This window comes from Rattus norvegicus, chromosome 5 (genome assembly GCF_036323735.1).
Source record: "Rattus norvegicus strain BN/NHsdMcwi chromosome 5, GRCr8, whole genome shotgun sequence".
NCBI classification, from domain to species: domain Eukaryota; kingdom Metazoa; phylum Chordata; class Mammalia; order Rodentia; family Muridae; genus Rattus; species Rattus norvegicus.
Genome location: NC_086023.1, coordinates 64,007,379 through 64,029,070, shown reverse-complemented (window position 1 = coordinate 64,029,070; position 21,692 = coordinate 64,007,379). Strand labels below are relative to the sequence as shown.

Genomic DNA, 21,692 nt, shown 5'->3' with positions numbered 1-21,692 from the left:
ACCATGGTGTGCAATTATTAAACTTTGTGTGCCTCAGTTTCCTCATCTGTACAATGGGGATTGTAGTGGTACTTGCCTCTGCTTGCTGAGCAATGACATGTGTACTGTGCTTATAATAGAGACTGAGCCAGGCATGGTGACTATGCTTATAACCCAGCATTCAGGATGTAGAGGCAGGATTGCAAGTTCAAGGCCAGCCCAGACTTCACGGCAAGTGATGCAGGTCCTGAAAACAGTTTAGGGCTTGCTCAGGGTCCCGGGGCCTGCCCATGAGTTCTGCAGCCTCATTTCAGTCCCAAGGCTGTTCAGTGACTTGCTCTCTGGTCTGGATGGGCCCCAAGGGCAACACAGTGGACCCTTCACTGATTTTATGGAGACCCACGAGGACTCCAGTATATAATATACACAGTGTTGACAGTTGTCAACTGGGCCATTTGGGGTACCCACTAATATAGCAGAAGATGGCCTTGAACTTGCCAGAATTACTTGTACCTAGCACTACTTTCTGTTCGCATCTGGGTCCATGCCAAGTCTTTACCCTTACCCTCCCTTTCCTAAGTAATACATTAATGTGTCCCCTACTGACCCTTATGTGTGTTGTTAGGTCACTACAGGGAAAGGAAAGGTCCTGAAAGTTGTCAAACATTGACACAAGGAGGTGTTTTTGTGCCCCTAGGCCAGGTCTGCTGGGCTCTGCTCAACTCTCTCCACATATCCAGGTTGGGCAAGGACAGTGAGCACTGGACAAGCATGTCCACAGGGGCCATGGGTCCCTGCCTCAAGGCAAAGCATCAGCTGACACTCAGAGGGTACTATAGATTGGAAGGAATGAAAACAGAACACAAGGCCAGCCAAAGGGTCTGCCTTCTGCTTCAGAGAGGCTAAATCCAAAGAACATCGGACATTGACAATGTTTATGGAGGCCTTAGCTCAGGAGACGATGCCAAACACTTTTCCTGGGAACTCTCTAGTGGCCATGTGTCCCCAAGCCACAGACCAGAAGCTAAGGAGAGTGGGAGAAGCTGCTTAAGGTCACACAGCCATAAGAGGCAGCCTTTGGACTCAAGCCCCGACCTTGGCTCTATTCCCCACTCTCTGCCACCCAGGAAGTGTTGTAGGAGTGGAGTACAGGGCTCCAGGGGAGAGCAGTTTTTGGCACTGGCTTGGGAGAACTCCCAGAGGGACAGCATTGTGATTGATCCAGAGATGGGCACCAGGAGAGGACGGGGAATGACAGGTGCTTTGGTGCGTGGGCTGGCAGAGGAGGGCAGGAGGGGCTTATAGCCCTGAAGCTCAGTGCGTAATGGGTTGAAACCGGGTAGTCCAAGGTCCTGGGTTCAGACGCAGGAGCCTGGGGACACCTGGCCACAGAGAAGATGGACCACCACTTCAGCAGGGGCTGGAAACTTAATTCAAAATGGCAGTAAGAAAAGCTTAACAGTTACTGTCATCAGCCAGTAGCAGGAGTAAGTGATCAGCCACCAGCAAATATATCAAATAGTGTCAGAAACACCAGACACACGAGTTTCTCAACCACATTAGGTGGAACCCCTCACCTGAGAATAAGAAGGACCCCAAGACTGAAGTGTGGCTGGCATACTGACTTCCTAACCTGGCTACTCACCATGAGCCTCATCTGGAAAATTGTCACAGTGGAAGACTCTGTCTCTGTTCTTGGACATCAGTTTGAACACAATTTCTCTTGCTCACGATACCCAAGCTGCCTCAAAATGGCTTTCAAAATAGTCTGCCACCCGGACTTTTGGTTTACACGCTGATGAGCTGAAGTCCCTAAACTTTTCTAGCATCTATGCTAGCTGTCTGCCTCCAGCTTCAAGACAGCCAGTGTGACCTCTGAAGCTGCTTCAACCCTTTCCTAGCCGCCTGTAACCCGCCTCGGTAATTTTGTGTCACGTGATGTGTTAATATTAGGAAGGCCGGGCCACCCTGTGTGGTGTTGAACGTTTGGAGCCTCAACTCAGAAGGCTGAGGCAGAACTGTTATGAGTTTGAGGTTAGCCTGGGCTACAGAATGAGTTTGTGGCCAGCCTGGGAGACAACGTGGGACCCTGACTCAAGAAAGAAAGAAGGAAAAGATTAGAATAAAGGGATTTGTGACCACAAGTGGCCAGCCATCCGGCAAAATGGGGGCTAATTGGCGACATGAAGTTAATGAAGCTGACACAGCTTGTAAATTCGTTGTTAATCTGTAATCCTGACACTGTGTAAAAGCATGGCGCTGCTTCTGGTTTGAAGTTCTGGAAATGCTCCGTTTGGACCATGTGGTGTCTACTGTTCAATGCGGACCTTTCCCAAACGGCTAACAAGTTGCTCAATGGCAGCAAAGGTTGTGTAAACACAAGAGGAGTGTCTAGGATGCCAGCGACCCACGGGACAGGGCATGGAGAAACCAGCACTTCTCCACAACCTTCTGCCAATCTCTCATACCTGTGGCCTCTTCTCGGAGGCGGGCACCATTCCTAGGTTTTTCTGCAGCTTTTTTTTTTGGCACTGTCTATGCCAGGCAGTGGTGGCACATGTATTTAGTCTCAGCACTCGGGAGGCGGGTCAGGTGGGTCTCTGTGAGTTCAAGGCTAGCCTAGTCTACACAGTGAGTTTCAGGAAAACCAGGGCTATGCAGAGAAACTCTGTCTTGAAAATACCACCAGCACCAACACCAATAACAAGATAGATAGATAGATAGATAGATAGATAGATAGATAGATAGATAGATAGAAAAGAAACTCCATTTTGTGCTAGACATCCATCTTGGGACCCACTAGCCTCTGACTCCAGACCCTGGAAGATAAGTTTCCAGTAACCTGGACTCGATGACTCCCACCCAGAAACGCACAGCCTTGACCATCTACTTGCTATGATATGCCTAACTGCGTTTTTGTTCCTGAAGCCTGCTCGTGCAGACAGTCAAGGTCTATTTTGAGGTTGCCTTGTCTACCTAATCACCACAGAGCAGAGCTCCTGGCTTGCTTGTACCGATACTCAAGGTCTTCTTGCGGTTTCTCCTTTAAAACCCCTTCCCTCGACCCCTTTCTCACAACCATCTCAAGGATGGCTTGAAGATTGTTGTCCTGCTACCAGTAATCAATAAATCTTTTCATTATAATTTGATTGAGTCTACGGTCTTTTCCCAGGGATCAGGGACTCCATAACAGTTCGAGCTTACGTTACTCTATCTGCATAAGTTCCTAGAAGCAGAATTGCTGGGTCAAAAATATGTGCACTGCAGAAAAGGAAGGAAAGATACAAGTACCAGAAGTTTTGATAGATCCTGTCAAATGCTCTTCATGAAAACTTTTCGATTTAATTCCTAATGGCAGTGTATAAAAGCACCCATTTCCCAGGGTACTAGTGTTAAATGATAATGTATTACGATTTTAATTTTCATCTCTTTCTTGAGCAAAGTTGAGCCTTTTTGTACATTTAAGAGCAAATTCTGGGGCAAGCAAGAAGACACAGGAGTTAAGAGCATTTGCTACTCTTGTGGAGGGCCCAGACTTGGTTCCCAGCACCCACATGGTGGCTCAAAAGCATGTATTAACTCCAGTTCCAGGGAATCTGGTGCCCTCTTGTGGCTAACCACAGTGCACACACATACGTATAGACAAACACAAATACTTAAAAAATAAATCTTTTCTTCTGTCAAAAGAACCACTTTAGGGCCTGTTGATATTCTTGGCTTCTTCAGACGGACAGGCTGTCTTTGTCTCGGGAATTGGTAGCACACTGAAGAAATTAGACATTTGTCTGTAGTAGGGTTGCCAATATATGGTACACGTCTCCCAGTTTGCTGTTCATCTTGTGATTTTTATCAGTTCCCCTCCTTTGTGGGGGGAGGTTGAGGTGATAGGAATGGAGTCCAGGCCCCCACAGACCTTAGGAAAGTACCCTAGCGCAGAGCCAGATGACCCTTTACCTGATTTTATTGATTTGTTTGAGATGGGTTTCCTCTACCTTCCCGGCTCTGGGATCACATGTGTGCTCCACTGCACTCCGCTTTTGTAAAATTTTTCTGTAACAAAGAATGTTTTTATTCTTATGACTCCTAGCCTTTGTCCCAGGGCTTCGCTAAAATGTATCTATGTTGCAAATGAATGCTCTCCCAAACATGGTGGTCTAACCCAACAGCCGCCACCTTACTGTTGCCAACTTGCTTACAGTTTCTGGGCGTTTGGGCTCAGCCCGTGGGTCTTACACTTTCTGGGTGTCTGGGTCTTAGGGTGCACACAGCCAGGTAGTGGCTGGGCTGAGGCAGCTGAAGGCTTTGCACACTTGTGTCTGGTTGACGATGCCAGCCAGCAGCTGAACTGTTGTATCAACGTCTACACAGGACCCCACTGTGCAAACTTGGACATCCTTAGGGCCCAGAGCCCGTGAGCCATGTTGAGAGTCTGAAAATCGAAGCTCTCTGTTTCTGAGGTTTGAGCCTGGAAACTATCAGACCGATGCCGAGCTCTGAGCATCTCCAGCTTCAGGACTCTCTTCTGATGGGAGAGGGTCAGAGCCCCAGAGTGAGTACTAACACTGCCATTGTGCTCCCTAGGCAGACAGCACAACTTTTGTCCCTGTTGTTTGTTTTCTTTTGTTTTTCCAGACAGGGTCTCTCTGTGTAGCCTGGCTGTCCTGGAACTCATTCTGTAGACCAGGCTGGCTTTGAACTCATAGAGACCCGACTGCCTCTGCCTCCCAAGAGCTGGGATTTAAGGTGTGCTCCACCCCCAGACTCTCTCCACCCACCCCCCAACTGAATTTAATTTTTTAAAAACAAATTTCATGCTTTCTTATTCTGGAATGTTTGTGAGTTATTTTTGTTGTTATTGCTGTTTTCTGAGACAGCACTGGCTAGGTAACTCTGGTTGGCGTAGAGCTATATGGACCAAGCAGGCCTTGGACACAGACTTATTCCTGTCTCCCTGTCAACTTATATGACTCTTGGAGTTTCAAGAATTTATTTTTTTCAGACAGATAGCATGTTTAGAAGTTATTACGAAATAAGGCTTTTTTCTGTCTTCTGATCACAGATAGCTGTGAGCCACCATGTGGTTGCTGGGATTTGAACTTAGGACCTCTGGAAGAGCAGTCAGTGCTCTTAACCACTGAGCCATCTCTCCAGCCCAATCCTGAGCGTCTTTATAAACTAGGTGTGGTGGTGCTTGCCTATAATTTCAGCACTGTGGAGATAGAACCTGGAGGAAGTTTAAGGTCATTTTCAGTGACATAGTGAATTAGAGGCCAGCCTGGGCTACCTAATACCCCGTCTCTAAATAAACTATAATGAAAGTTTACCACCGTTAAATCCTGAAGCCGTACCACCTGGGATCTGTTTCTAAACTTTAGGTTGTCTTCTGCGAAGCTCTCAGTTGTCATAGGTGTTGGTGCCACACCAGATAAATTATTGTACATTTGTAGTACATTGAAAATACCAAGATTACCTATTGAGTAATCCGTTCTCTGCAGACTAAACTTCAAAGTCTGCTAGCATTCCCTCTGTTGGTTGGACCTGACTTTACTCATCTGTCTGCTTAGCCCACTCTCATTTTCAGCCATAAAATACATTTTATTGAAAATAGAGGTTTGCTATGTAGCCCAGGCTGATCCAATGCCTCGCCCTCTGACATTAGCATTACAGGTATGCACTACCTTATCGTGACTCAAATTCATTTTAATCTCAAGTGCGGCAAGTCCCTATGAAAGAAATGTTAAAAGGTGTGAACACCTCTCCCGTCACAGTAAATCCCTGGTGTTTTCGGAAACAGCCTCCTGTGGAAAGCCATGCTGAACTGAAGGCCCCTTCTCTGTGCCCACAGACCTCTAAGATGCCTGAGCTTGGGGGTTCCTGTACCCCACACTGGGCTATGAGATTCTTGAGTTCAAAAACCTTCTCTTGTTCACCCTCTTTGGCAAGCAACATAGTAACAAGCTTGCAAAAGGACGGGTTTGTCTGTGATGGAAGGGCAGAGGCTCAGATGCAAGGAACATGGGGCCTGGTCATTGACCAGCCAGCCTTGAGGTTGGACAATGAAGAGGAGTGTCAGGAAGAAATCTGAGGCAGAGCTTAGGAGTCAGTCTTCCAAGGCCTTGTGTGGTTCCTCACAGAGTTTTAAAGTCAGAGGCACAGGGCAGGTGACTGTTAGCTTTGGCAGGAGGAGCCATCTTGAAGCCAGAGGCTGGACTACAGGGGCGTGATAGGTCCATGGGATATGAGTGGGAAAGTGGGATTCCAAGGTACAGAAGCCCGCACACCCCCTCATTTGTGTCTGTGATGGGCGGGCATCTAGAGGCCGTGGTGAGATTTATCTCTAGCAAGCCTACCTTATCATATCACCTTTAAAAGGTACAGCTTCAGAAGCCCTCCTGTCAACTGTGAGGAAGTGACCGTCTGTGTGGTGGGGAGAGCCTAGGGAAGGGTGCTGTTGGGGCCTCTACCTAGGGGGACCTCAGTCCTCTAATCACAAAGAGTGTATTGTGCTAACAGTGAGCTCTTTCTGGGAGAACAAGCCAGGCCAGTGCTAGGCTCAGCTGCGAGACCAGAGATCTGAAGAGACCTAGGCTCCTGACGGAGGTGAGAGGCAGGCGAGAGTCTGTGATTCTAGGGATGCCACGACAGGATTTAACGATACTGTGGTGGGGTATGTATGTATGTATGTATGTATGTATGTATGTATGTATGTATGTATGTATGTATGGGGTGGGGGTGGGGCATGGGAGGTGTTGCCCTGTGGAAGCAGCCAGCCTTTGTGACGTGTCATTGCTGAGGCATCGTGAGAAGTTGGCTGCTCAAAGGATTGGGGCCACAGACTGGTTGGGTGACATGTGGCAAAACCCTTCTGTCTAATTGGGGGAAATCACTGGAATCTCTTCGTGGGCGGTAGGTGCCAAGTCCTGCACCAGGTATTTAGGCTGCACAGGAGCGGGAGGCACAGTGGGATTGGCTTATACCGCACCCTGCTGGCCAGAGGACGAAATACATCCATGGCCTGTCCCTAGCCTTGGGCTCTGCCGCCTCCTGGTGTTCATTCTCATTGTTGTGACATGTGCCCCTGCAACCACTCCTCTGCAGGCAGGCCCTGGGTCTCTCTGACTTTTGTCAGAGGTGCGGAGAGATTTGAACCCAGATCCTGCTCGGTCCTTGGCTACCTTTTCTGATCACTCAGCTTCTGTTAGATCCTCGGACTCGTCTCCAACCTCCACTTCCAGCATCTGGAGGCTTGCAGGTTTGTACTAACCTGATAGCCTCCCAGTCCTCCAGCGGCTGTCCCAGAGTCCTGTGTCACTATGCTCCCCACTGTCCTCAGCTTTGCCCAGCATTTGTCCCTTTGCAAGTCCGCAAAGCTAACCCTGTTACCTGGCTTTCTCCCTGCACCTGCTCAGCACACACTCAGGCAGAGAGTAGACAAGCTGAGGCCTTTTACCTGGAGGCACCTGGAGACCTCGCTCAGTTCAGAGAGTATGGACGGCTTCCCAGGGCGGTGGGTGGGGGTGGGGGAGTGTTGCAGGAGGAGACAAATCGAAGATGCATTCCAATACTAGGCAAGTACAAGTACATTCATTAAGAGGTTAAATCTCAGGTTTAGAATTATGTACTTCCCAACTGTTTTTTAGGATACATTATCCTAATGTATCCTAATGGGCGTTTAGAGTTAACCTTTACTTCCTGCCTGAATGTCCGTCATGCACACTGTGGAGGTTTGAACGAGAGTGGCCCCATAGCCTCATATATTTGAATGCTAGGTCCCCAGCTGATGAACTGTTTGGGAAGGATTAGGAGGTGTGGCTTTGTTGGAGGAGGTGTGTCACTGGGTGTGGGCTTTGAGGTTTCAGCATCCCATGCCAACCCGGATCTCTCTCTCTCTCTCTCTCTCTCTCTCTCTCTCTCTCTCTCTCTCTCTCTCTCTGCCTGCAACTTGCAGATCAGACGTTAACTCTCAGCTCCTGGGGTTGGGGATTTAGCTCAGTGGTAGAGCGCTTGCCTAGGAAGTGCAAGGCCCTGGGTTCGGTCCCCAGCTCCAAAAAAAAAGAACCATAAAAAAAAAACAAAAAACAAACAAAACAAAACAAAACCTCTCAGCTCCTTCTCCGACACCATGCCTTCATGTTACTGTGCTCCCCACCACGATGATGACGGACTGCCCCTCAGAAAGGATGAGTCAGCCCCTGACTTAGAAGTTGCCTTGGTCATGGTGTCTGTTCTTAGCAGTAGAACAGTAACTAAGACAGACAGCTAACTGTTTATTCAACAAATGGTTGACAAAAACTAACCTTATCCCAATATGCTGCTACAGCTAACATTAACCGCCTGCATGACTTTATTTGAAGTAGAACTTAAAATGAGTTTTGTTGTTATGGTAGTGGCAGCTTTTATTTTATTTTATTTTTTAAGGGTCTCATGTAACTGAGACAGGTCTCAAACTTACTCTGCAACCAAAGATAGCCTTGAACTCCTGATCCCCCTGCCTCTGCCTATCAAACCTTGAATTTTTCCTACATCACTCCTATGAGATCTGAGATCATAGGTAGGGACCACCTTGCACAGCAAGATTCAAGGTTACACCATAAATGTTTCTTCTTCTTCTTCTTCTTCTTCTTCTTCTTCTTCTTCTTCTTCTTCTTCTTCTTCTTCTTCTTCTTCTTCCTCCTCCTCCTCCTCCTCCTCCTCTTCCTCCTCTTCCTTCTCCTCTTCCTCTTCCTCTTCCTCTTCCTCTTCCTCTTCTCTTCCTTCTCCATCATCATCACCACCACCACCACCATCACCATCACCATCAATCACCCGTTGAGTTAGGGTTTTACTATGTTGTCCTGTCTAGATGGGAACTCACTGTATACATCAGGCTGGCCTTGAATTCGTGTCAATCCTCCTGCCTTTACCTCTGGAGTGGCCATCACTACAAATCTTGGAGTCACTAACCTTTTAACAGTGCTCTCTCCACAGACCTCAGGGTTCCTTGTGGACTGTGGAGAAGACGCTGCTTCTCTTAGGACCTTGCTTCTTCATGAAGCATGAAGCAGATGCCTTGCAGCAGAGACCAGCCCATCTCCTTCAAAGGGCTGGGTCGCAAACGTTTCCAACTTTCAGGCCACGTGGTCTCTGTTGTAACTCCTCAGTGCTGTGGTTACAGCACAAAGGCCACCTCAGACAAAGCAGATGAGTCCCAATAAAACTTTATTTGCAGCTGCTGAAATGTCAACATCATCTCTGTCTCATGTATCACAAACTATTCGTTAGATTTTTTTTTTCTGAGCATGAACCATTTTTAATATGGCAACCTACAGGTGACCAGAGTTAGTCCACCGGAGTCATTTATCCCCAACGTGCTAGGGTAGCTCCGCGACTGCAGCATGTTAAAGATTTATTTATTTATTATATATGAGTACACTGTAGCTGTCTTCAGACACACCAGAAGAGGGCATCAGATCCCATTACAGATGGTTGTGAGCCACCATGTGGTTGCTGGGATTTGAACTCAGGACCTCTGGAAGAGCAGTCAGTGCTCTTAACCACTGAGCCATCTCTCCAGCCCCTGCAGCATGTTAAAAGGCAGATTCTGATTCAGCTCATTTGAGGAATGGGAAATCTGCTTTCCCTATGAGCTCCACGCAGTTGTGGCTCCAGCTGCATTCTGAGTGGCAAGGAGAGGGACAACCATGAGCTTAGCCAGTCTCTGATTTTATAATCAGTCCGGTCCCGCAGTCAAGTTCCAGCCAGGCAACAGGGACACGCTGGGTGCCGGCCTCATCTCCTTTCTTACTCTTTTTGTGTCTCCCTCCAGTCTGCCTCCGCCAACTACAACATAAGCTCCTTCTGTGCAGGGGCATCACTGCACTGTTTTCTGGTCCTACCCAACGGACCATCAAGTATCTGCTAACATCGTTCTATCGCCACCTAGTGGACACTTTTACAAACTGCGGGGTTGGGGAGGAAGATGCTCGTGATTGACAAGTTCTTTGGAGCAGAGACTTCCTGGAGGAACAGGAGCAGGGATAGGTGCCAAGACAAAAGAGGATCAGGGACAACAGAAGTGGTCCGGAAGATGAGGTAGAAAATGACAAACGGGAAGAGGAGAGGCCCCAGGGAAGGGAATTTCCAGGCCAGTCACTTTGAATGTATGAAAAGGTTATTTAACCGTTACCACGAAGACCAGTGAAGCATGTGGTGGGACTCCTCTTTTACACACGTGGAAACTGAGGCACATACAAATGAAGAGGCTTGTTCTGGGCCTCAGATCCTCTCAGAAGTGGATCTGAACGAAGGCCATCTCTGCAGATGAGTAAGGGTGTGCGCCTAGGTTTGGGTACTGTGATTTATTGGTGGGTACCCGGAATGTGCAAGAATGTCCACCCTTAATGCAGGCATGAACTCAGAAGTCCAGGGTTGGGTGCTGGGGCCTGCTGTTTCGATGTCCAGCAAACAGGGTCAGAGTGACTTTTGTCCTGCTCAGAGCCTGGGAAGGTTGACTTGAATTTCACAGTCTCAAGCAAAAAGCCTGGTCCCTGACCACAGAGAGTAACAGAGAGCTTTGTTGGGACCCAGTCGTGTGCCCATACCTCTGAGAATCACGTTTGGGTTTCAGTTCTCTGTGAGGATTGTCCCTGGGGGGTAGCGTGTGTGTATAGAATGCAGGTGGGGTGGGGGCTGGGCCTTCCCAAGAGGGAAGGGAGCCAGCAGGCCCCGCCTCCAGGCTGTCCGATGTTCTCCTCATGAGGACAAAAGGAGAGGTGTGGGGGACCCAGCTCCCCCAGTCCAGCTGCATAGAACTGTGCAGCTCCCAACTGCAAACCTGTGCAGACACACATCCCACAGTGTGTCCATGGAGCAGAGAGCTCCAGCCTCAGCGATTTAGAGAGAGGAGGGAGCCACACTCTGGCAGCCAGAGCCAAAGCCCTGGGCTATGGTATTCACTCCCTGAAAGCCGAGGGTGTGCCTGGTTAGAAGACTCACTCTTTGTTTGTTGGTAGTGCCAGGGTTGAACCAGGAACCTCTTGCAAGCTAGGGAAGCACTAACCACTGACCAACTCTTCTCGACTACTCTTCTCTTTACTTTCTATTTTGAGATAGTCTGACTCAGTTGCCCAGGCCTGCCCTTGAACTTGCAACTCTCTTGCTTCTGTCTCCTGAGTAGCTGGGATTGCAGGCCTTTGCCACCAGGTATGGCTGAAGTCCCACTTCTGAGGTGAGAAGACTGAGGCTCAGAGGACCAGAAACCCCAAACCAGGTCACCGAGTTTAAGCTGATCTGAAAACCACTACTACAGGGACTCGCCCAGCCGCTATTGCTCCCTAGGCCATATCTAAAGCCGCTCATCCCTCCCTAGCCTCTGGGTATCACTGGAGCATCCACTTCTACTCAGGCCTCTTCTGCCTCCTGCTTCCGGTTTCCCCCTAACGAGGTCCATACCATAAACATCTGACATCTCTCTCTGACCCTCAAAGTTCTTCCATGTTTCCAGTGTAGAGGGTGGGGTCAGCGATTCTAGGGCAAGGGTGGGAACTGGCAGGGGCGAGCCTGTTCTGAGAACCTGATATTCTGTCCGAGTCCTGTGGGGCACACATTTGCGAATGCCTTTTGACCCACAAGGGAGTTCTTGTAGTGGTAGACCCTGTCCCCCAACCCTCTCTTTCCTTTTTTGAGACAGGGTTTCTCTTATACTCCTGGCTGTCCTGGAACTCACCCTGTAGAGCAGGCTGGCCTTGAACTCACAGAGATCTACCTGCCTCTGCTTCCCCAGTGCTGGGCCCTGTCCCCATTTTAAGTGGGAGAGCTGTGGGGTTCGTAGGGGATGTAGCCTGCTTCGATGGGGCCATTGGATCTGACCCAGATCCCCAGCAGTGGCCCAAGGTCCCACATGTGCATCAGACAGCTGAAACTTCTTTTTGCCTGACAGTGTCAGGTGCCACCAGCAAGTGTGCTTCAGGGACACCTGAGGAGGAGATTGGAGTGGCTGGATTCTCAGAGCTTCCTAGTGGGAGCAAGTTCCTCTTTCTCTTCCTCCTCTTCCTCCCCCTCCTCTTCCTCCTTGTCCTCATCCTTCCTCTTCTTTTAAAATTTATTTTATTATTTATATGTGTACACTGTTGCTGTCTTCAGACACACTGGAAGAGGGCATCAGATCCCATTACAGATGGTTGTGAGCCACCATGTGGTTGCTGGGAATTGAACTCAGGACCTCTGGAAGAGCAGCCAGTGCTCCTAACCCCTGAGCCATCTCTCTAGCCCACACATTCCTTTTTTGACCCAGTTCAGGGCATGGCTGGGCTGAAGTAATGCCAGAACAGTTGGTTCTGGGAGCCAGGACCCATCGGTTCATTTCTACACAGACGATGCCTCTCCTTTCTCCATGATCCAAAGGAGCCACTGCAAGGCGGGAGTGAGGCACTAAGACCCAGAGTCAGGAGAGCCATTGCTTGCACAGGGCTCAGCTCCTGTTCCTACAATATGACCCAGGGAACAAAAGTGGCAGAAGGTGCCGATGCAGGCTTAGCCATGGGCCAGTGGGCCTGTCTCCTAGATCCTGACGGTGCATCATTGGTCCAAGAACAGAGCCTTCCTTGGCCACTAGCATCTCAAGATGGCTTCCCACTAATAAAGGGTCCCCATGGGAAAGCCTGGGGGGTAGGGGGTCAGAGAGACATTCAGATGCCACACACAAGTCCCGTTCCACCTTTGCACTCCATGGCGCTGCAGAAGTGGCTTCTCCCACCACAGCAGGAAGACCAGACCCCTGCACTCAGCTTTGCCTCTGTCTTTAATTTAGGCTGGGTGTCTAAAGCGGGAGTCACCAGTTGTGCAGGCCTTCTGCAACCCCGCCTCCACCCGAGGGGCGCCATGTTCCGGAAATGCCTTTCTGCTCCAGCGCTGGCCAGGCCCCCCTCCACGGCTCTCTCGTGTTTAGTTGTATTTTAGGAGAACTCCAAATCAAATCAGGAAGATCTCATTTCCACAATCATCTGGGGAACCCAAAGGCTCCGGGGAGGCTCTTGAAGCTGAGGATTCGTCCTGGAGGCAGAACTCAGCTCACCCAAAAGTTCTCTTGGTTCCGACCTCTCTGCACACCCAGAAGCCCTCTCGGCCCTCTCCTCTCCGCCCCGGCTAGTCCTCTGGTCCAAGCCACTGTTACTCGTTACCTCTGTGGCTGTCTCTGCCTATCTCCCTGCATCTGCTTTTGTAGGCAGTAACTGACCCCAGATAGACCTAGTTTTTATTTAGGGCAAACACCTCCAGGAAGCACTTCCAAGCCTCCAGTGAAAGAGGTCCCACTTTCTTGCTTGTGGTAAGTGTTAGGCCAGGGATATCCCATGGGGCCCCTGAGTCACGGCCATGGGGCTCACAACCACCCCAAGGTAGTCATCGTCACCCCCATTTTACAGATGAGCAACTGTGGTTAGAGGCTTCCCCCAAAGCCCATGGCTGGCATCACTAAGTGGCTTCTCCTAAACCTGAGGGCCAGCCAGGGTGCTTGGAGACTGAGTGGAAGAGAAAATCTGCACAGTTAGGCCGAGCACCCAGAAGGCACAGCTGCAGCTTGCGTGTGCCCATCCACGGCGTGTGAGAGCCGACCTGCAAGCGTGTGCCCCCACTCCCCCCTGTAAAACATGGCCTGACCTTTGTTCCGCTGGGACCAAGGGTGCTGTCTTGAAGCTGTCCTGTGGAGAAAGGGAAGGCCGGGCCTTTTGTGGCTTTCCCACTCTGGGGCATTGAGCGTGCCTGCCCCTCACCCTCTCCTGGGAAATGTGATGCTCAGCTGGAGGCTAAGGTGGCACCAGTTGGTTCTCCATGCCCAGCTCTGTCTTTGCTGTTCCTCACCAGTTGTAGGCCATATGGCTCCATTATGCTGTGTGCCTCGGTTTCCTTGTCTGTAATGTGGGGTACCTAAATGCCCCCGCCCCTGTGTGTGTGTGTACAGCCCCAGATACCTACAATCTGAGAACTTAGGTGCCTGGGGTGGAGGATCATGAGTTTCAGGCCAACTTGGGTTCCAGTGAGGCCTTGGCTACTTAATGGGTCCTCACCACAAACAAAACAACCACAATAAAATCCCAACAACAAGGAATCTCTGGAAATGCAAACACATGGAGAGGAGGACACGTGGGCAATGGGAAGGTGATAAAGGAATTGTGCTTGAGTCCTTAACAATTCTTCAGCCAAGAAAGAGCATAACCCCTGCTGTGCTTTATAAAAAGGAAAGAGAGATCCAGGATATGTTTGGTAGAAGCTCAGTGTGCTGAGGTGAAGGGGGTGCCCCTGCGGGTCCATGCTGAGGCATCCGTATCCCCCTGGGGTACCAGCCATACAGATAGAGTATGGAATAGAGTTTATTTAGGGACGGGAAGTGGAGGAGGGACTAGAGACAGAGAGAGGCAGAGAGACAGAGGCAGAGGGAAAGGGAGAGGAAGAGGGAGAGGAAGAGGGAGAGGAAGAGGGAGAGGAAGAGGGAGGGGAGGGAAGGGGAAAGATGGGAAGGTGAGGGGTAGGGGGAGAGGGAGAAGAGAGGCCAGGCCAGCCAGGAATACATGGAAGGTGGGAGGTGGGTGGGCAGAGAGGGAGAGGGGCAGAGAGTAAGAGAGTGAGGAGGGGCCAAGCAGCCCCTTTTATAGTAAGCCAGGCCTACCTGGCTGTTGCCAGGTAACTGTGGGGCACGCCTAGAAGGAATGTTAACAATTCTGATTCTCAGGTGAGGTTTAGGTGAACAGGTTTCATCAGGACCGCAGGATCTGCTGCCAGAGAGCCTTTCTCCTTCTCTGCTTGGTTCTCTAGCAGTCATTTGATATGGGGCGCGGGGATGGGGTGGGGTGAGGGAGGAGGTCAATATTTATTCTCCCCTATTCACGGTGGAGAGTTGGGGTGAAGACTAAGCAAGGGGAAACTTCTGCAGAGGCTCCCTTGGGCCCGGACTCTGGACAGACCGTGTGGGTGGGTGCGTCTTCTAAAGTGGAACCTGGGGCTGTCTGTGAGCAGCGAGCCTTGGGCAGGGAGACCCATGGGAAGACCCCCGTTGTGTACAGGCTGTGTGACAAACAGACTGCCCCGATCTGCCCTCTCCACCTCACCCAGGGCCTCTGGGATGTCCCTCCTCACCCGCTCCCCTCCCCCCACCCCGAGGGAAGACACAGAAGAACCCGAGCTCTGGCTCTGAGAAAGGCCCTCTGGGAAAACCCTGGGAAACCTCCCACCTGGTGCAGGTGTGGCTGGTGCCTTTTCTTTTCTTTTTTTTTTTTTTTAAGTTCTTTTTTTAGTTGTAATATGGAAATTTTCTACTATGCAAACTTTGCTAGAAATATAACAAGCAAAACTGTTACTAGTGCACTGCTTGGGAAATAAAACTACACAAGGCAGGGTCTCCAGGTATGCCTACCTCAGCTCTCACCAGGGCTCCCCAAACTCTACCTCAGTGTTTATCCACCAAATCCACAGAGCATAGACTTCCTTTTGCTGCTTTCCATGGAAAGCTGTCTTTGGAAATGATGTGTGTGTGTGTGTGTGTGTGTGTGTGTGTGTGTGTGTGTGTGTGAGAGAGAGAGAGAGAGAGAGAGAGAGAGAGAGAGAGAGAGATCTGTATGTGCATGATGTGTATGTGTGGGGACATGTACCGTGTCATATGTGTGTCAGGGAACAACTTTGTGGGGTAGGCTCTCTCTTTCTACCAGGGGTCTAATTCAGGTTACCATGCTGTGTGGTGTCCCAATTTGCTTGTCATAAAAGCAGCTTGGGAGGAAAGCGTTCATTTGTCTCCAGCTCATAGTCCCTCATGGAGGGAAATCAAGGCAGGAACTGAAGCAGGGGTTAAGGAGTCACACTGCTTGCTTCCAGGCTCTCATTCAAGTTCCTAACTCCTTCCTTCCTTCCTTCCTTCCTTCCTTCCTTCCTTCCTTCCTTCTTTTCTACTTTTTCCCATTGTATGACTGCTTCAGTCAAATGCTTGTATGTGCACTTGGTGCCCAAGGAGGTCAGAGAGGCCCTTGGATCCCCTAGGACTGGAGTTACTGATGGCTGTGAGCCACCATGTGGGATCCGAGAACTGAACCTGGGTCCTCTGCAAGAGCGGCAGGTGCTCTTAGCCACTTATCCGTCTCTCCAGCTTTCTCAGTTACCGTTTTAATATACACCCCAGGCCCACCTGCCCAGGGCTGGTACAATCTCCAGCCCACCGTGGGTGGAACCCTTGTACATTAATTAGAGGGCAAGAAGACATCCCTAGATATGTCCCAGGCCAATTTGATGGCGGCCACTCCTCAGTTGAAGCTCCCTCTTCCCAAGTGTTGCCAAGCTGGCATCCAAATTAGCCGCCACACACGGCAGGTACCTTTACTGCTGAGCCATCTCACCAGCCTCGCCAGCCCCTGGAATGCTGTGATTTTAGGTAGAAGGTCGCCCTTCCATAGCCTGACTCATCCGTCTAAGAGGTCTTTGGACAGGGTACCATATTCAGCAGTTATGCTTCGGATTGTTTTCTCTCCTTCCACTCCAACTGTGTTACCCCAGGCAAACATCTCTCTGTGCACATGCCAGCGAATTCCCAAGGCTCAATCCAGAGCCTGTTCAGCCGGACTTAGCCAGACGGTACCAACAGATTCTCTGAAGCTGTTGCGACAGTGCTCCCGGAGGACCTGCGGCTTCCAGTCCCCTCCCCAACACTCATGGCTGTCAGATTTTTAAAATTACTTGCCAATCCATCCTATAGGATACCAGACAATTTGTTTAAATCTAAACCTGATAGATTGGCTTTTGCCTATTGGACTCATATCCGGGAATCTTCTTAACCAAGTAACTGCTGTGTGGCACACGTTGGCCGCGTGTATACGGATGCGGCAGACGAAAGCACCCAGCATTCCCTGCTATTCATTTCTAGAAGCTGCAGCCAGGTCTCCCCCAACCCACCCACTCCCAGTCACGAACTTCCCAGTACACTAGGGAGAGGCTGACTGCTTGAGTGCTGTGCCTCCCCTGGAAAGTTGAAGATGTCTCCCGAAATGAAGAGATACAGCAGAAACTTAAAGAACTAAGCAAGGCGGGCTGACCGGGGGACTCTGACTTCCGGGTAACAGAAATTCCAGGAAAGCAGAAGGAAGTAATTAATTTTTTTTCATGTTTCTTAGAATTGAAGCATGTTAATACTGAGACCAGTGAAAGAAATAGACTCACACGAAGAGATTTCAGGGCACTGGGGACATAGACAATGTCCTCCAAGTTTGCAGAGAAAATGGTGATTCGAAGAATAATGGATGAGAATGGATAATTTAATTGCGCCAGTGGAACCACGGTACAAGGAGAAATGTGTTCAAGGTCTAAAAGAAAGAGGTTTGGTTAAATCTGTGGCAAAGATTAGATCAGACCAACGATAAATGGGAGTTGGTTAGGTCCTGGGAAAACAATGTTATGTCCAGAGAAGCAAGCCATGGTCTCCTGGGAACTCGCTTGACAAAAGATTAGCAGAGATCAGTTTCAAACTCAGAAACTGTAAAAGCAAAAGCCATTTGTTTGGGGGATCTAGGAATGGCGATTAGGGGATCACAGGTTTAGACAGGGCTGGCCAAGAGCACAGAAGCAGCTTGGGAAAGCAACAGAGGACCCAGGAAATCCAAGTCACATGGGCAGGAAGCTGGGTGCAAAGCTTCTCCCAAGCTGGATGTCTGCCATGGGCTGGATCAGTAGGTGCTTTACAGAGCCCACAGTGGCACCCACCTTGTCCTGTCAGGAGGACAACAGTCTCCATTGTCCCGTCTTTGCAACTCCATCATCAACTCCACGTCTCTACCCATTTGAGGGTTTAAACGGTTTTTTTTTTTTAGGGCTGTTTTTGCTTGTGTGTGTGGTTTTGTGGTTTTGTTTTTCTGAGACATGATTTTTTTAGGGCTGTTTTTGTTTGTGTGTGGTTTTGTGGTTTTGTTTTGTTTTTCTGAGACAAGGTCTTACCATGTAGCTTAGTCTGACCTTGAACTCACACCCTCCTTCCCCGCCACACCTTCTGTGGCTCCCTCATTTCTTTGTCTACTGCTTAGCTTTGCAAAGTTAACATACTTCATGGCCTCTAGCTCTTCTTTTATGAGTTTATTGTTGCTGTCTCCTGCCCACATCTGTCATGGCGACTTCTTCCTTACTCTTGAGTGGTAAAGTCACCTTTAAATAGCAAAGTCTACTCATTTTTCACCTACTGTGCACCCCACAAATGCTGCCCATGGGGTCCTTCTCCTTTCAATGTCCTCTTTTAGTATAAAGGGATTTTCTTTTTCTTTTTTCTTTTTCTTTTTTTTAAAGTACTGTTCATTTAATGTACCCTGTAGCTGTCTTCAGCCACACCAGAAGAAGGCATCAGATGGTTGTGAGCCACCATGTGGTTGCTGGGATTTGAACTCAGGACCTCTGGAAGAGCAGCCGGTGCTCTTAACCGCTGAGCCATCTCTCCAGCCCCCTGGTGTTCATTCTGATGTAGCTCAGCTGTGCATGTTTTGACTTGGAGTCCTTACCCATAATTCTTCACAGGTACCTCCCTCTGGTGTCACCCAACCGCATATCCCATTTTCCATCTCTGAGACTCCATGGCACTCAGGCTGCAGCCATCGCCTGCCTCCCACTTATCATGATGGGCAGGAAGTATCGGTGATTCAAACAAAGGAAAAATCCAGAGGTCATAGTAGGGCACATGAGAATTGTGCTCTTACCTGGTTTTGTTTGTTTGTTTGCTCTTTTCCTTCCTTGGTCAGATGTCATTTTCAGTTTACCTAGTTAGACGGGGCCATGCGCTTGACTTGGCCGTGGCGTATGTGTTATATAGTGCACGGTCCTCCATGAGCCCTCAGATTCTCCTCTCTCCTCCTGTCCAGTGTAGAGGAGCTGCTGGGAAGGCACTAGGTGCTGGCGGGGACAGAAGACGGAAGGTGCTTCCTCCTGGAGTGACCAGATGAGAGGCAGTGACTAGCTGGAACCCCATTGCTCTGCATGTGAAAAGTACTACACGTTTATTACGGCGACCCTTCCGGAGAGTTCGGGGGAGGTTTGTTATGGCAGCTCGAGTTATTGAAATCCAGCAGAAAGCCTTTGCACTGGCTGGGGCAGCTGTCACGCATCCTGCGGGCTGGAAACCAGTAGTTTTATTGGTGCAATGTCAGCTCTCGGTTTCATAGATGCACCTTTCTCTGTGCTCTTGCCGTAAGTCAGATCTTGGTATTGGAGTTATGTAGAATTAATTGGGAGAACTTGAGCTTTCGGCTAAGCTCCGAGAAAGGTTAATGGCACTGGGCTAGCTGACAAAGCTTACAGCAGGTGCTTTAATGAGCGGGTACTTTCTTTCTCAAGTTAAATTTTGTTATAGACTGAAGTGCATTTTCCCTGATTCCATAGGTGAAGAGCTAACAGCTCAGGGGACTATGTGGGGGATCCGGGCTTCAAGGAGGTCATTCAGGTAAATTGAGTCACGAGGGTGAGGCTGATGTGCAGTGGTGTCCTCGTGAGGAGAGCTACACCAGGGGCTTGGGGTGTGACTCAGTGGTAGAGCACTTGCCTAGCATGTGCAGGCTCTGTGTTCTGTTAGGTGGGGGCGGGGGGGAGAGCAAGAGGGAGGGGGAGGGAGGGAGGGAGAGAGAGAGAGAGAGAGAGAGAGAGAGAGAGAGAGAGAGAGCAGAATATGTTCACAAGGAAGAAGACCATGAAAGTTGGATATCTGCAAGTCAAGGATTGAACCTTCTGGAGACACCAGCCCTGTGGACACCTTGAACTTTGACTTCTAGTCTCTAAAGATGTAATAAAGAAATTTTCTGTTGCTTACAATGCCCTGACTATAGTGTTTTGTTACAATATCCCTAAAAGAATAATATAGTTCTTTTTTCTTTAGTGATAAAATGTAACAATAAAAAAGAAATCTACTCATAATTTCACTTCCTAGGAACAACCATTGAGAAAGTTTTAACCATGGGCTGGAGAGATGGCTCAGTGGCTAAGAGCACTGACTGCTCTTCCAGAGGTCCTGAGTTCAAATCCCAGTAACCACATGATGGCTCACAACCATCTGATGCCCTCTTCTGGCGTGTCTGAAGACATCTACAGTGTACTTATATATTATAAATAAAATAAGTATTTAAAAAAAAAGGAAAAGTCTTAACCAGACATGGTGGGATATTCCTTTAATCCCAGCAGCGGGGGGGGGGGGCAGGGGCAGAGGTAGGGGGATCTCTGTGAGTTCCAGACTAGCCAGAGCTACCCTGTCTCAGGAAAAAACAAAAAAAGAATGAAAAAATGTTATTGCAGCTATTTCCAAATATGGGGTCATTCTCTGTGTTTACAATTTAGAATCTGCCTAATGTCCTATTGTCCACATGTTCCACTTGTATATAGTTATTTTTCAGGTCCTCACAGTAATAAATGTTCAGCATAAAATATTCAAATATCATAATGCAGAAAGCAAAAGCCTTTGCATTTCTTCTATGCTGACTGGGTTTTTTTCTACTGTTTTTGAGTCAACCTTTTAAAACCCTTTGTTGTTTTGGCTTTTGTTTGCTTGCTTGTTTTTTTTTAAACATTTATTTATTATGAATACATCATACAGCTTTCTGCCTGCAGTATTCCTGCAGGCCAGAAGAGGGCACCAGATCTGGTTATAGATGGTTGTGAGCCACCATGTGGTTGCTGGGAATTGAACTCAGGACCTCTGGAAGAGCAGATAGTGCTCTTAACCACTGAGCCATCTCTCCAGCCCCCCTTTTTTGTTTTTTGAGACAGATTTTTCTACCATATAGCTCTGGGTGTCCTGCAACTTCCTATGTAGACCAGGCTGTCCCTAAACTCAATGAACTCGTGGTTACAGTCAATCTTGTTAAGTAGGCGCTCGCGCTCTCTCTCTCTCTCTCTCTCTCTCTCTCTCTCTCTCTCTCTCTCTCTCTCTCTCTCTCTCTCTCTCTCTCTCTCGCCCTGGTTGTCCTGGAACTCACTCTATAAACCAGGTTGGCCTCGAACTCAAAGATCTTCCTGTCTCTGCCTTCCATGTGCTGGAACTAAAGGCGTGTGCCACTACAAAATGGAGGACTCCCTTTCTCCAAGCACAGACGCCTGACTGGATCTGAAGAAGCACACGAGCCTGCTCTAGCTTCCCATCCGTTTGATAATTAGGTGCTGTGTTATGACCAATCAGCCCTTTCCTAAGAGCCCTTACATACCCTACCCCCGAGCAGTAAAGCTGTGCTGTCTCACTGAAACTGTCTCTCTGGAGGTCCTTTAGTGCTCAGTGCTTCTGCCACCCCCCGCCCCCAGGAGAAAGGAGACCCATTATCTAATCTCTCTGAGCACAAATATTCTCATCTGTAAAACGGGATCACAACTGTGCCTATCTCTAGGGTTGAGGTGAGAATTAAATGCAAGATTCGCATCGCTCATTATATTTGACACAATTCCTAGCTCGGACAGCACCATGGTGTTTGGAGCAGACATGGGGTCTCAATAATTCCAGGAAACTGACTAGACACTCTAGAAGCCCAGAGAGGGACTGGTAGACCAGCACTTCACTTCCTGTTGCTTATCCAATCTTTGAGAAGTTTGCCCAAGGCTTAATTGGCCCAGGAAACCCCTGCTGGAAGGCTGATCTCTCACACTGTCTCTGATGCCTGCCTTGGGCTAGACCAAGGACTGGAAGATCATGCAGGCGGCTGATTTAAAAATCTGTTTTCTCCACAGCTGAGAATGTAACTCGGTTGGCA

At 49.1% G+C, this 21,692-nt stretch overlaps 1 long non-coding RNA gene across 1 annotated transcript; it reads left to right on the top strand.

Annotated features, from left to right (window-relative positions):
• The first annotated feature begins 6,807 nt into the window (after nucleotides 1-6,807).
• LOC120102863 (uncharacterized) lies at nucleotides 6,808-19,769 on the top strand. The gene is made up of 4 exons (XR_005504728.2): nucleotides 6,808-6,908; nucleotides 18,831-18,954; nucleotides 19,348-19,408; nucleotides 19,642-19,769. It is a non-coding gene; the product is annotated as an uncharacterized LOC120102863 (long non-coding RNA).
• Nucleotides 19,770-21,692: the final 1,923 nt, after the last annotated feature.